Raw genomic sequence first — 14,628 nt, 5'->3', positions numbered from 1 at the left:
TCGGCAATATGGGCCAAGTTTTTCTAACCCTATGCCTTCTGTTTCTCAATACTGGTCATGTTTTAAGTGTGGGGACGTTTGTAGTTGGTCTGAGGTGTGGTACCAAGTCCTTGATGTTTGGTTTCTCCTTCCTGTTAAGGTCTTAAGTGTGGGGACGCGTCCTTGCGCGTCCATATTGCATACCCCCATGCATATATCCTGTTCTAATCATGCATCTATGCCGTGATTTCATTTTACCTTGATGGGGTCCCTTATGTTCTATTTCACCTTGTCCTCGGGATTGTTCCTTGACCGTTTGCCCTTATTCTTGGTTTTGTGCTTCTTTCATACGAATGGACCTTACGTTCACTGAAATCTCAATCCAACCTTACAGCCCTATTTGTCCCTTTGAACCGTCTATTTTTCCTTTTTACCAACCCCTGTTCCGACAAACGGTTTTCAAGTTATTAATTTTTGAAGCAATTCCCGTCAATTTGACAGTTTTCCATGTGAATGTGTCATTATTGCTTCAAAACCCTGATCTGATGAGTCAACCCTGTCCTACCCCTTCCCCCTGACTTTTTTTCTTTTTACTCCATGTCATTTTGATGCACGGTTCATCCATTATTAATTTTTGCGGGTTTTCGAACCTTTTTGTGTCTATTTTTCACATTTTTCCATGTGAACCTATCCTATTTTCACCAAAATTCCAGTATGATTTGACAGTCGTGTCGTGCCACCTTTCTCCCACTTTTTCCTTTTCCCTCCCCCCTTTTTTGCATGTCGAATCTTTAGTTGTTAATTTTTCTAAGTATTTTTTAATGCATTTTTCGTGTTTTTTCCATGTGAACCCTTTCTAATTTTCCCCACACTGAGTTTTGATGTGCCAGTCCTGTGAATTCATCTTTTTCGAACATTTTTTCTTTTTACTGTCTGCTATTCCGACGCACGATTTTTCCCGTATTAATTTTTGAGTCCATTTTCGGGCCCATTTTTGAGGTTTTTCCCATGTGAACGCGTCCTATCTCGATCGGAACTATGTTTTCTCATGATAGATTGTCGGACACATTGTTGTGCACACTTTTCCTTCTATCCATACTTCATTCAGATGTGCGGATTTTTTTATATTAATGCCCGTATGTGTTTTCGGGTTTTTTTTTGCATTTTCCCCATATGAACACCCTGATTTTGCCCCAAAACCCATGTCGCATGTTTCTAACATTTTCCCCTCGTCTCTCAGCCCATTTTTCCTTTTTACAGATTTTTGATTCGACACACGGTTTGGATTTTATTAAATTTTCTTCATTTTTCTCGTTAACCACGTTTCTCGCCTCGCGCGTGAACATGCCTGTTTTTGGTTTTACGCGTCTCGGGATGCCTCGTGGCGTCCGTGGCTCGTGCGTCCCCGTCCTTGCTCATTTAACCACGTCATTGCAAATTTTTTTACCCCTACCCGCGCATGCACATGAGCCGAAGATGTGTTCTTTTATTTTATTATTTCTTTTATTTTTCTTTTTTTTTCATTATTTAACATAAAAAACAAAAATTAAAACTATACACAATTTTTTTAAAAAACAACAAAAAAATAATTTTTAAAAACTAAGAAAAAGAAAACAAACACACTAAAATCACACACGAAAACACAAAAGACAAGAAAACAAAAAAAAAAGACAAAAGAAAAGAAAAAAGAAAAAAAAACACATACGTGCCAGTTGCGAATTGGTTCCCCGCCTCCTCCTCCTCTTCCTTCCCCTTCCTCCTCCCCTTCTGCCCTTCTTCTCCTGCTCCTTCTTCTTTCTTCCTCCCCCTCATTCTTTTCTTTCTTCTCCTCCTTCTTCCCTCCTCCACTCCTGTCGACCGCCCGCTTCTGCTACTCCCTCCATCTCCTCTTCCTCCTCGCCCTCCCGTTGTGGCTCCCTCCATCTCCTCTCCCTCCTCGGTGCTCCCTCCACCTTTTCTCCCTCCGTCTCCTCCGGTCGCGCCGCCCGCCTGCGGGCTCTCCTCCTGTCGCACTGCCCCGCCTGCAGGCTCTCCTCCTATGGCACCGCCGCCTGCGGTTCCCTCACCACCCTCACCTCCTGTTGCAGCGCTATTTGTGTTCGTATCGACACTGATAACGACACTTTGCGACGCTAATAACGATGCCAATAACGACGCGTGCAGGTAAATTTGTGATGCTAATAGTGATAGTAACAGGGGGAAAAAATTGTGGTAGGGCAGCAAGCTGCCTTGCCACATTTAGCACTATGTGCTTTATTTGAGCCATACAAAATAGTTTCTGCACTGTGTACAATGCTCGTGTAAATAAAGACAAAGTGTACTTAAATCATAACATTGATACATGAAATAAATACATGATCGCATAATGAAAGCAACTAGTACAATCATGGCAAGATATCACTACTACATAGAAAATATTTACATAGATCACCTGACCAAAAAAGAAGGGTGTGTGAGCTCCAAGAATCCAAGGGCTAGCTATAAATCCTCACCATCCGAAAGCTCGTCCCGTCGCAAAGGAGCATTGAACGGACTTTGCACAGCATTGAATGGACTTTGCAAAAAAAGAGACAACTATACATCAGTCCACCATACAATAATGCATTCTAATTAAACATGGTAACTACGGACAAGAAAGATGAGTGACTTACAGGGCAACCGCGTCCATACAATCGGTCGATCAATGCAGTGAGACCGTGCCTCTCTGCATATCGAGTTTCAAGGCCGGTCGGATCGCGATTTGTAATGGAGTGTTGCAAAGGAAACAAAATACTAACTATTAGAAACACGATTGTCAGTACAAAGGATATTGCAAAAAAATAAGCAAGCAAAACAAAAGAAAAACTTACAAAGTCCTCCAGATATGTCCTGTGGCCACCACTCCCAAGATGATGGACCACTCCAGCCTCTAGTTGTGCCCTCACCGCCTTGCGCTGCTGTCTCCAACGTCCTGGAGAATCTGTAGCCTCTTTCCTTAGTCAGCGCCAGTCGTCCGCATCTAGCCACTCGGGCTTTGCAACCCCACTCTTGAGTGCCTTGCGTGCGTCCGATCGTCTGTGTGACATATATGCACGCATGCAATCCATCATCTAGCCCATAGAAAACCTATCTGTTGCGGCTGGTACCAGAAATTCCTCATGCAAGGATGCTACTATGTAGTCCTTGCTCCCCTCCGGTATGTTTTTCTAATGATCCAAGACGTTTTTCTGAAAAACTTGTTAGCATAACTCTCTCATGCAAGCCATTACCCTCCTCCCCTCATCATTCATAATGATGGCTCCTGACCTATCATCTACAAGGTAGACATACCCCTTTGCGGTATGTCTAAGATGGGTCCTCTCGCACCTATGACCATGCTCCTGGGCATATCTAGGAGACCCCTGTACATCTGGTGTACTGATTGGGATAATATCTATCGGAGTAGCACCCATAGGGGTGCCACCTGCTGCAGACGGCTGAGCGAAAGCCGGAGTGACTGGAATAGACGTCTCCACATGTGTAACAAATCCTGGAGGTGACGCAACTCTAGCAGAATGACGAGACGGAGACACCGCATCCGTGCCTCCACAGCAACCACCTGAACCACGCTCTCTAGAACCGCCATGAGAATGAGGAGTAGCACATGTACCCCGAGTCGACCGCAGGCTCACTACATCCGTATCTCTACAACACCCCCTGACCCTGAAGCACTCCCTCCGTCTGGCCCAAGTCTGGAGCATCGACCTCGTTTGCTCGAAACTGAAGCATTTGATCACTCCAAAGTAGATTTAATAGAGCGGCCCGACGATGTCCGAGACAACTCCTGGTCCGCCGTATCTCTGAATCTCACCATCTGATCTGGAGACATGCGCGTGAAGATGTCCTGCAACTCCTCATCGCTCTTCCCTCGACTCATCCTGATGATCTAAGTATCCACAAAGATCACCTGCACAAACAAAAAATGATGTTAGCATAATCAATTTAAATCATAGAAAGCACGGTAATATAAATCTTTAAAAAATGATCTTACTTAAAATGCATATCTTATGTACCCTTATAAGCGATTAGTCAACGAATTGAATAAGTGGATGCTCCAAGTGTGAAGTATCCTATGGTCCCATATCAATCTCTTGACACAACTCGGCATAAACTGGAAGATCGATAGACATGTCACCACAAAAGCATGAGTCCACCTCATTCTCAAAGAATTCTTGGACTCATGTATTTTCATCATTGTTACCTGATGCTGGCTCCTCTACATACTCCAAGCTTTCGGTGACCTCTACCTCTTGCAATATTGACCCCTCTATTTGAATATTGTCCTCATCTATGCTCAGAATATCGCTTTGATCATATATTCTCGCACTTCGAGGAGCTGAAGGTATAACATACCACCATTGAGGTTGTCGGGGGTTTGGATAGAAGATTACCTATTCACACGTACAAGAAAGATTTAACTATTGTGGCATGTACCATGTCGTAATACAATTAACAAACAGATGAGTTCATGCACCTGTTCACAATGGATCAATAACACAAAGGTATCGGGAAAATTCAATCCATCTATCGCATATAGACAGGTCCAACAATCTCCACTTCATCTATGAGATGCATAAGAAGGTGGATTTGTATCGTGAGCATGCTGGTAGATAGGTATTTCTCATAGAGACAAACTGTCTCCAGTGCTCCCCACCTCGCGGATTCAATAGAGGACGTCTTAATCTCATTTTGTGAGATCCATTGCACTAAAGTTGACAACTTGTAAATGGCCCTGCTTATTTCTGGAGTAAGGCATCCTGTGATCGCGATCGGTAGTATAAACTGCCACAAATGAGAAAGCATTATGAACAATGACTACACTCCAAATAGCAAAATGCACAGGCCACTTACAATCCATTCGTAGTACAAACCTGACATATCTTATACCAATCATGGGATTTTAGCCCTGATAATTGGTCGTCTTTAGAAAATGCAGACCTGAGAGAACATATCATACCTGTCGAAGTGCGGAGACTTGACTATTTGCTTCACAATGCACTCTTCTTTAGTGGACAAAACCCAAGGAGCATGAGGTAGCTGCATGCGACTATCAGCACTCGACTGAGGCCAAAGCGCCTCCATCTTGCCTACCTCCTTTAAATCCATTCGTGTCCCTATAGTGTCTCTCTTTCCTGTGATGTGGTCCCATAGCAAGATGCCTACGTTCTTGAAAATATGCATGGGATCCAAAAAGTGGTTGATCTATAAGTGGGTCCAATATGGCAACTTGTAGAAAATTGAGAACCGTCGCATTCCGTTTGGATGTGACTCTGCGTGGACCATTTTCAGCTTGTATCAGCTTTGGGCATTTATACGTGTTGGAGGTCGTCCAAGAAAACCTTCCCTGAGTTCATGACCTTCTGGCAAGAAAGCGGCATGTCCTTGATATACCATCTTGCACCTGATTGTATCTAGAGAAGCTGTCCAAAAAGTTGTAGGCCTCTTTGCCCGCCACTCTTTCGAGCATGTGCTCAATGTATGGCAATGGGTAGTTGTCTCTATCACCACGACTATGGACGACACCTAGTCTATGTACTCAATTTCGTAAATGAGTCCTGCTCTCATGAGCTTATCAATCTTCTCATTGACTACATGAGCATGTTTTGGATTCATCGGGTACGGTTGTTCTAGGTATTTCTAGGTTGCTATCTAAGCTTACTTCTGACTCAGAATTGAACTCGTCTTTTTTGCTAGAAGAGGTGGTTTCTCCTGGCGGTCGCAGCTCAGAGGGTGACTATGTTCTAAACACTGGTGTCGTACCTGGTTGGGTTAGGCCTGCTTATTCAAAATCTATGGCTCCTATGTGTTCCAACCAGGCGTGGTCACAATCCATACGCATGAACCCTTGCTCTATCTTAAAGACACTCTTTTTCTGTGGCTTGGACTCCACTCATATTTATTCTATTTCTTGTTCCTCAGTGTCATATTCCACCGTGTCTATCTCACCCTCACTTTTGTCACTGAAAGAACGGCAGTCCTTGTACTCGTCATTGGAGTCATCTTCGTCTGACTACTCATTGTCTCCTAGGTTTTGGTATATCTCTTGTCTCTGATTGGGGACTAGGGCCCAATTGTACACGAGGTTTAATTCATGCACCCTGGTCCATTGCCACCTTGGTTCGTCTAACAGATCTTGGCGTGGCTTGAAGTTTGCTACTGGATTGCAAGCTAGCTTGCAAATCAAATACTCTAGAATCTCTTAGAGTTCCATCTTGTTATTTGGCACTTGGTATGTGACAGGTTTAGGTCACCCACAAAGGGTTCCTACCATCATGCAGACTGGTACGGAGGGTGTGTCTTTTGACTTGCCAACTGTCTTGATGGCTTGCTCGTATGCCTCATGATCCGAGAATGGCAAGTCGATCGTAGCAAGGACATGCATCCAGTCTCACTCATCCTCTGGGCATGGGATATACTTGGTCAAGGGCCCATAGGACTTCTTGACTTGAGCGTTACCTTTAAGCATCGCGGAGATGGCATCCAAGTTTACTGGTGAGGTCTTCCAAGTGTCCATCTCTATCCTCATAGCTTCTGTTCTATTGCCAAGGAAGATTAAGCCGTTACCCAATCTTCAATGACTCTGGCATTGCACATCCACGGACGGCCTAATAGGATATCCTAGTCCACTCCCTTCATGACTATAAAGTCAACCAAGAACTAGATGCATGCGATCTTCACGGGCCATTTTTAAGTACCCCGAATGGTTTCACTCTCATACCATTTGCTAGTGTGACATTGAACCTGATGGTCTCGACAAGCGGGTTTTCCCAAGTCTGAAGCATTGTGTGGCTCAGTATACTAGCCCCCGCTCATGTGTCTACAATCCCCTTTCTCGTTGTATCCCCAAGGGCTAAGACAGGTAAGATCGCACGCATCTCGGTGTCCTCCCAGAAAGCATTAACATGTAAGGACTAAGGCACAGAGTGCAGTGTCAGACTTGGTATTTGTGTCTCTGCATCATGGTCATCTAGGTCTGGAGCAGCTTTCTCTTGTGATCCTTCAACCCACTGCTTTAGGTCTTGCCATAGGGTGGAATGTTTCCTAAGCAAGTCTCCTAGGCTCAACGTCAGGGGTGGTCACTAGTGTGGTAAGGAGGTCATTGGCTGCTCGTCTTTCTCTTATTCCAGATTGTCCTGGCCAATGGACATGACTGATTTGCTGGCCTATAGCATCAAGGCTTTGCCTAAGCAGTACCACTTGCGGCGCAGTTGCATCTCTCGATTTTGGTTGAGGGGCTGAGACTGGCATGCTTATGTTGGAGAGATCTTCACTCTCATCCTCTAGGATGGGCTCAGCATCTTTTAGGTGCTCTTGGGCCTCTTTTACCCATTCCTTCACTTTCTCGATAGCCTCTAGTTGGTGCTTTCGGATGCGGGTATTCCCCTACCTTAGCACTTCCCTTTTCGGCCGTCTTAGGAGCTGAGGTTTTTGCCTCTGTGTCAATGACCTTTCCAATTGGCAGAGTTGTGGCACTCTCAGTTTTTAGTGTGATCTTAGCTTCGGGTTTCTTCTTTCTCCGTCTACGGCTCTTCTTCTCGATCGAGGCTGCATCGAGGTTGCTAGGACCTGGCAACAATATGCCCGCCTACTTTGTCTGTGCTCGGGTCATGACACGCAATGGGATAGGTGTGGCCTCCCCATCGAGATTGTCGACGCCGAACAGCCCCAATGGGATAGATGGCATGTTGGCTGAACTTGAGGATGGTTTTCGCTTGGGACAGTCAATGAAGAGATGAGTGATTTTGCACTTAGGGCATCTCAGGTCCGCCTTGTCTCTATTTGGTTGCTCCCTTTCAAGACAACATGATGAGACATGCCGTGGATGACCCCAAGTCCAACATATGATTGGATACTACATCTACCCTCCTAGGCCTCTACCTCGGCCTCTTACTAGCGCCATCACCGATACTGGTCGATAGTCCATAAGGATTTTGTTACCCTCGTCGTCGTGCGAGACATATGGGTAAACGTAAGTCTCTTCCTCATTTAGCCCCTCCACGTAGTGGACTGGAGCGCCACTCGATGGATGGGTCACATAGGGACTGGGCGGTCTAGGTATGCTTATAGGGTTTATGTCCATTCTAGGAACAACCGGTTTAACATCATTAGGTGCAGGAAGGGCCAATGGGGCTCCCCTTCCGAAGAATTGTTGGGGTCTGCTCCCTAGATATGACTGGCTGTATGGTTGTGAGTACGAAAGTCTTCTCGTTAATCTACAATGCGCGACGTTGTGACCGAATCTACTGCAATTAGCGGAAGGTCGTGACCTAGGGTCTTGACACTTGGTCGGAAAGTGGTTTCCGCCACAATACACGCATTGGACGTGTGGGTGCGTTGGTCGTCTCAACATATCCTGCAGTTTGGCTATCTCCATTTTTACCTCAGCCGAGTCTTGGTTTGTCTCAATGGCTTTCCCTTTGTCTTGGGCCATTGGACCTGATCGTTCACTAGAGGCTGACACTCTCTCTGAACTCTGTGAGTTCGTCTCTTCTGAATCTGAGCTCCTGGAGCTTCGCTCTTTCAACTGGTTGTCTACTTGAATGGCCTCTTCAAACACCCTAGATAGCGAGTCTCCTTGCAACCTCAAGTTGCCTGCCAAGGCCTTATACAGCTCCTCACTCCGTATTCCACTGATAACACGGTGGACACCGCTATGTCAGTAGGTTGTTCGCCCATGGGGATTCTCTTGAAGAGGCTCCTCATGTGGTGACATAGTCATGAATATCCTCTTTCTCTTTCTGCTTGACATTCATCAATCTTACTAGCAGATTGTCAGAGTATCCGAGCTCGGAGAATATCTTGATGAAGAGGTTTTTGAGGCCATTAAAGTCCACTCGTTCTTCGGCATCTAGACTTGTGTACCAAGTCCTACCCTTGTCGCCTAAGCAAAGCCCGAATGCTTGAGAGCATTAAGTCAAGTTGGTGAGGCCGTTGCCTCGCAGACTTGCTCGAATTGCTCTACAAAGCTATATGGATCTTCGTGGGGTTGGTACTTTTTTAGTTTCTTTGCAACAATTGGGATTTTAGACTGGCCCTTAGAGCCTTGGTTTGCTCCTAATCCTGCCAGTAATGATGTCGCTAGTGCTGCAGCACTCTGCTCCACTGCTGTGTTTTGGAGCAGTCACTTCATGAGAAGCTCACTCAATGTCAAGTCTCCTTCCAGGGCTCTCTCATGATCGGTCTGATTCCCACCTAATAGGTTTAGCACCCACTGCACCTCACGCAATTCTGCGTTCTACCTTAAGCTCCTAGCACGCTGGTCTTGGTTGTATTTCATTATGCCTTGCAACGTCTTGTGGTCTAGCTTCCATTCCTTGTCCAAGTATGTTATGAGGGTCTCTTATGTTCTGTCGTAGTGCTCATACCAAGCGTGTGCATTGTAGCTGCTCACTAGTTGTTGAATTGCCTCTGGAAAAACTCCTAAGTCGAGTTCCTTGCTCTGCCTATAGTTTGAGCTTTCCTTTGTCATGATCATGTTCTCATGCTCCACCAAACTGTCGATCAGGTTAGATCCACTTCTCTAGCACCGCTTGCTTGGTCCTATTCTGTGCTTTGGTCATCTGTCTATGTCTTGGAATCTTCTCCTATTGGTGGGTTCCTTCAGGTGTTTATCTGAGTGAGTTCCTTGACTTATTGCATCCAATCCTCAATTTATCTCTACTCAGTGTGTGTGTATTCTTTCCCATGCACTTGTGCTCCATCAGACTTTCAGTTGTCCTTAAGAGTATACTTCAAGTGCGGAAATTCAGGGTGAGTGTAAAAAACAAGTATCTAAGCGGATTATGCACTCTCGCTTCGTTTTAGGCATGATAAGCTTGTTGACCCACTTCTGGCTATCTTGTCAAGTTTTAGGGTTTCTCGCTGCATTGTCTTTCCCGTTTTAGGTTTGTTCAGGGTCTTTGGCTAAGCTGGCTGTTTGCTAGGACTCTGGGTCTCGCAATAGCCTACTCGAACTGCTAAGTGGCTGTGTCCTATGAATTTGCCTATTCCCTGCACCAGAATTGAGTTCTACACATTGGGAGGACTCACAAAGGTTTACATGGCCGCCGGATCTAATCTAATTTCATGAAATTTTGGAAAAATCGTGACTTGGTCCAACTTGTCCAAATTGCAGGGGCCAAGTGATGGATTTGGATAGGGTCGAGGGCTGAATGAAAATTGTGGGCCGAGTGTGTCACTCAGACGGGCCGAGTTGTCATGGCTGAGGGCCAAATGGGAAGCTCGGACGAGGTAATTCGGATAGGCTGAGGGGATCTATTTGGACGGGCTGAGGGCTGAATGGGGTAGATTGGCAGAGGGTCGAGTTGCGAGTGGGCCAAGTGATATGCTAGGATGGGCTGAATTGAATAGTGGGTCGAGTGATATGCTCGGACGGGCCGAATGACTAGTGGGCCGAGGGTAAGTGTGCCAAGGGCCAATTCTGGGACTCGGCCCAAGAACCAGTCACTTGGACGGGCTGAACGGCGTGTGACGACGGCAGTGAAAGCACTAATTTGCTCAAACCTTGCGACACATGCAATTATATCACATAAGAGCTTCCAAATCAGTACCAAGGCATAAGGGGAAGGACTTGATATACCTGGAACACGTGGTAACTCCTTGGCGCCAAGATCGAATCAAATCTCTAAGAACCCTCTCTCTCTCTCTCTCTCTCTCTCTCTCTCTCTCTCTCTCTCTCTCTCTCTCTCTCTCTCTCTCTCTCTCTCTCTCTCTCTCTCTCTCTCTCTCTCTCTCTCTCTCTCTCTCTCTCTCTCTCTCTCTCTCTCTCTCTCTCTCTCTCTCTCTCTCTCTCTCTCTCTCTCTCTCTCTCTCTCTCACACACACACACACACACACAATGTCAATGTATGAAATGAGCTCTTCCTTGACCTCTTAGCTCTTAAACCCCTTCCCGGGTAAGGTTTTGATGTCCTCAATCACTCACTTGCCGACATTAAACATCCCAGTACTCTTTTTTTCCATTTTTGTGTTATTTGTGCCCTATTTTGCCCTATTTTACAGCAACAAACCCTACGCTTTTTTTATCCGATTTCTTAATCCCAACCTACGCTAAATGCAACATAGATCGAAAGCAAAAAACTGAAATGATTTCTCCATCTTTTCCAATCATCAAACCAACAAAATAACCCAAAATACTTACTTATTTCGAAGATCAAAAAACCCAAACTTCCTACCTATCTTGAGCTCCGTTTCGAGGATGAATCCCTTATTTCGATGCTTGATATGAGGCACGCAAGTGCTCAAGCTTGAATCCGTTGGTCTCGGCAATGGAACCAAAATGTAGTGTGAGCTCACGCTCAACCGCCAAGACCCACGGACCGCTTATTGCTTCAAGTGTTTCAAGCGAGCTCTCATGGCTATCTCTCACCTAGCCGACACGCCGTTGATCCTCTCAGGGTGTAGAGAGCTTACCTTGATGCCGAAACGAGTTGCCTCCTCTCTCAAACACACCGGTAGCTCCATGATTGTAGATGCTAGCTCAAGCATCCTCAAGCCTCCTCCATCTCCAAGCTCCATCCACCATAGCCGCGTGCACGAGAAAAGAGAAGAGAAGATAAGACAAAAGAAGAGAGAAGAGGAGATGGTGAAGAGCTTCACCCTCTTGATCCCTCATTCCCACACACTCACTCACTCCCTCACACTCTCACACTCCCTCTCTCAAGAGCACACTCTCACACTCCCTCTCTTAAGAGCACACACAAGCAAGGTGAAGAGAAGAAGAGATGACTCTTGTTAGCCACACACCAAAGAATGACCTTCTCATTCACTTTTCAACTTTATATACAAAACCCTAAAATCCCATGGGCACCCATCCCTTTTTACATGACTGACCATTGTGGCAAGGTCCCTTTTTCTTGAATTTCCTCTTTTTACTTCATGACCTAAGCCTATACCCATCTATTCTTTTACAAATGGCACAGGAGGGAGCCTCACGCTCTTTTACAAGAGTTTTTAGAGTTTTTTGAGATGCCTTTCATTTAAAGTTGTGCTTTTTGCCTCAACTTAGCTTTAGGGTCCGCCTCTATGCCTTTACTCTTTTTCCATCCTTTTTTTGCTTTTTCCTTCATTTTTCCACCATCTCGAATTGTGGTTAATATTAGTATAAGCATATTTCCATGCACTTGACTCTGAAAGAGCAAGCATATTGCTATGTATTTGCTTATGGGTGTATTTTGAGCATGTATATGGATCTTCCACAACCTCATGTATGATGCACACCCAAGGCCTTATGACCCTAGAGGGGGTACTAGGTGTGGCTCAAGAGTTATATAGATGGTGAGTATTTTGATTTATGATATATGGGGATGCCTTCTTATATGCATGAGGAGTGACAACTTAACTCTATGGATGTTTGACCTAGGTGGTGTATTGGTGGCACATTTGGTGGCACATACCAAAGGATGTGTACGTTGAGAGGGGTAGATGTTGTGCCACTATGCGAACATAGTATGAAAAAACTTGGAGTGCATCAGCATTCGGCTTTCTTATTAATCTAGAATCAATGTCATATTAGTCATTAGTATTACTATGCATAGTATGGATGGTTCCAAAATATGGAATTTTTTGACAAGTTTAGCCTATTTTTTATATTTTGGATATTATTTCTTGTAAATATCCTAAAAAGGTGTAGAAAACTTCTAGAATAGGGTGACATGCAAAAAGAAAGTGGCTTTTCAACCAGTTTTTGGGAGATCTCATGCAAAAAAAGAGGGGCTTCTAAATTTATGGGGCATGCGATTGCAGTTTTCAGGCGCAACAAACATCACTATGAACTGGGAGAATAAGAAAGAGTGATCTGGGAGAATCCTCAACAAGTGTCCTAGAATTTTAACCCCCTTTTGGAGCCAATGGAACCATCAAATTTTGCATTTGAGTAGTAATAAAGAAAAAGCTATTGTTTGGTGCACATTTTTTGTCTATCACCAGAGCTCCAAGAGATCTAATGGTTGGAGACTACTTCTAAGTAGTCCTAGTTAAGGATTTTGTTTATCATCTTAGTTTCTATCAATACATAGTGCTTTGAATCATTGAGCTTTGTCTTTATATTGTCAAAAGGCTTTGACAAATTTGAATCCCTTGCATATTCTTTTTCTTCTCTTCTATCTCCTATTCTCTACTTCCTTCTTTCTCTAATCCTTGGTTGATACGACCTATCGATGAAAGCCCCTTCGACATTGGTGAACCTAATGTGAAAGGCTGTCAGAAGGAAAGGTAGGATGGAAGAACCTTGAAGCACAATTTCTAGTGATGTTTTGCACTGGTTACTGTAGAATATGAACATGTTTATGCAAGTACAACAATAACAACAAGTGATGCAAGATTTTACTCAAATAGAAATTGTTATGATGAATGCTCTATAGGAAGTAGAGCGTGAAATGAAGTTGTTTAATGGCGGGAATGTATTTGAATATTTGCATACCTATGCTTAAAAGATGTTCTTTGGGGTCACCGTGGCTCAAGTTATAGGGAACTAGTATTTTGTACGTGGGTCACTATACATGAATTGAAAGCCCAAGTTACTGAATTGTACATGCAAGATGCCAACTAGGTAGCTTTCAAGAAGACACTCAAGGAAGATGTTTACATTGAAGACACCACTTTGATTACCCAAAGAACTTTCCACGAGTGTGTCCTACAAACTAAAAAGAGTCTTGTGGCTACAGAGTTATTAAGAGAATTTTAGAGTGGGTTCGAGCGTATAGATCTTGCAGAACAACAAGCTCTTGCAAGTCAGAAATTGAATTATTTCTACAATGGTAGATCCTAAGCTTCTAACAGAGACGCTTGATGATTTGTTAGAGGATCAAACTAGAGATACAAGGCTTAAAAGAGAGTAGAGACATGTTAAGAATATTGTAACTACACTGGGGAAAAATCATAGAAGAAGGGAAAGATTACATGTATCTAGCTTGCCCACTGTTACGGGTAAAACAGTTGTTGACATATCTAGTAAGCCACATGCTTTTGTGGCTAACCCTATGGCCACACCTATTGTTCCCACTGTTAGGAAAGATGTATTAGATGAATTGGTTAAAGGCATATAGGATCTTCAGTTGAAGGTCACAAATTGGATGAGGAAAGACAAGAGGAAAGGGGATGTTCCTAAACCAAGGAAAAGATGTATGTGGTGTGATAGTTTATAGCATGAAAGAAAGAATTGTGCTGCTATCAGGAGGCCTTGGTATGACAACTCATCTTTTGGAAAAATGGCAAGATCCATGCCCAAGAAACGGGATTGCCTCTTGCTTTGAATTTTGGAAAGGGGGGTATGCAAAAGTTACTAGAAGACTTGGTTGTCCGAAATTCTTTTGGGGCTTTACATGTTGCTACTTTTGGTCTACAATTGGATAGAATTTTTTGCCAAGTGATCCAAAGGCTACAATATGGACATATGATTTGCATGCAATTTAAAAGAGGAAATCTACTAAATGTCAAATGTCTCATGCAAGACCAAACATTCATGACATGATTGGCTAGGAATGTCGATAGATGAATATTCAATGTATGCATATATTAGCAAAAATGCAAAACACAAATGTACTTGTGCAAGAGAAACGAAAGAGAGATGAAGGTAATGCAGGGACATGTAAGAACTTGACAAGAAGAAGTGTGGATCAACCTCCTAAAGCT

The 14,628-nt window shown here is 44.1% G+C and overlaps 1 long non-coding RNA gene across 7 annotated transcripts in view; it reads right to left on the bottom strand.

Annotated features, from left to right (window-relative positions):
- The window catches only part of LOC148016768 (uncharacterized), a 37,520-nt gene extending 31,093 nt beyond the window's left edge, over nt 1–6,427 (bottom strand). For 2 of the 7 annotated variants that reach the window (XR_015688079.1, XR_015688078.1), the window contains exons 1-3: nt 2,829–6,427; nt 2,631–2,683; nt 2,411–2,533 (exon numbers count right to left, since the gene is read on the bottom strand). This is a non-coding gene — a long non-coding RNA (uncharacterized LOC148016768). Of the gene's footprint in view, nt 1–1,987; nt 2,534–2,630; nt 2,684–2,828 lie in introns of those variants that run through there. The other 5 variants (XR_015688077.1, XR_015688075.1, XR_015688076.1 and 2 more) reach the window with 5 other exon arrangements.
- Between the last annotated feature and the right edge of the window lie 8,201 nt (nt 6,428–14,628).

The sequence above is a fragment of the Lygodium microphyllum genome, chromosome 23 (assembly GCF_053477565.2).
Source record: "Lygodium microphyllum isolate KBCC chromosome 23, Lygodium_microphyllum_v1.1.10, whole genome shotgun sequence".
Classification (NCBI taxonomy): Eukaryota; Viridiplantae; Streptophyta; class Polypodiopsida; order Schizaeales; family Lygodiaceae; genus Lygodium; species Lygodium microphyllum.
Note: the sequence above shows the minus strand (reverse complement) of the source record. Positions and strands in the feature narration are given on the sequence as shown.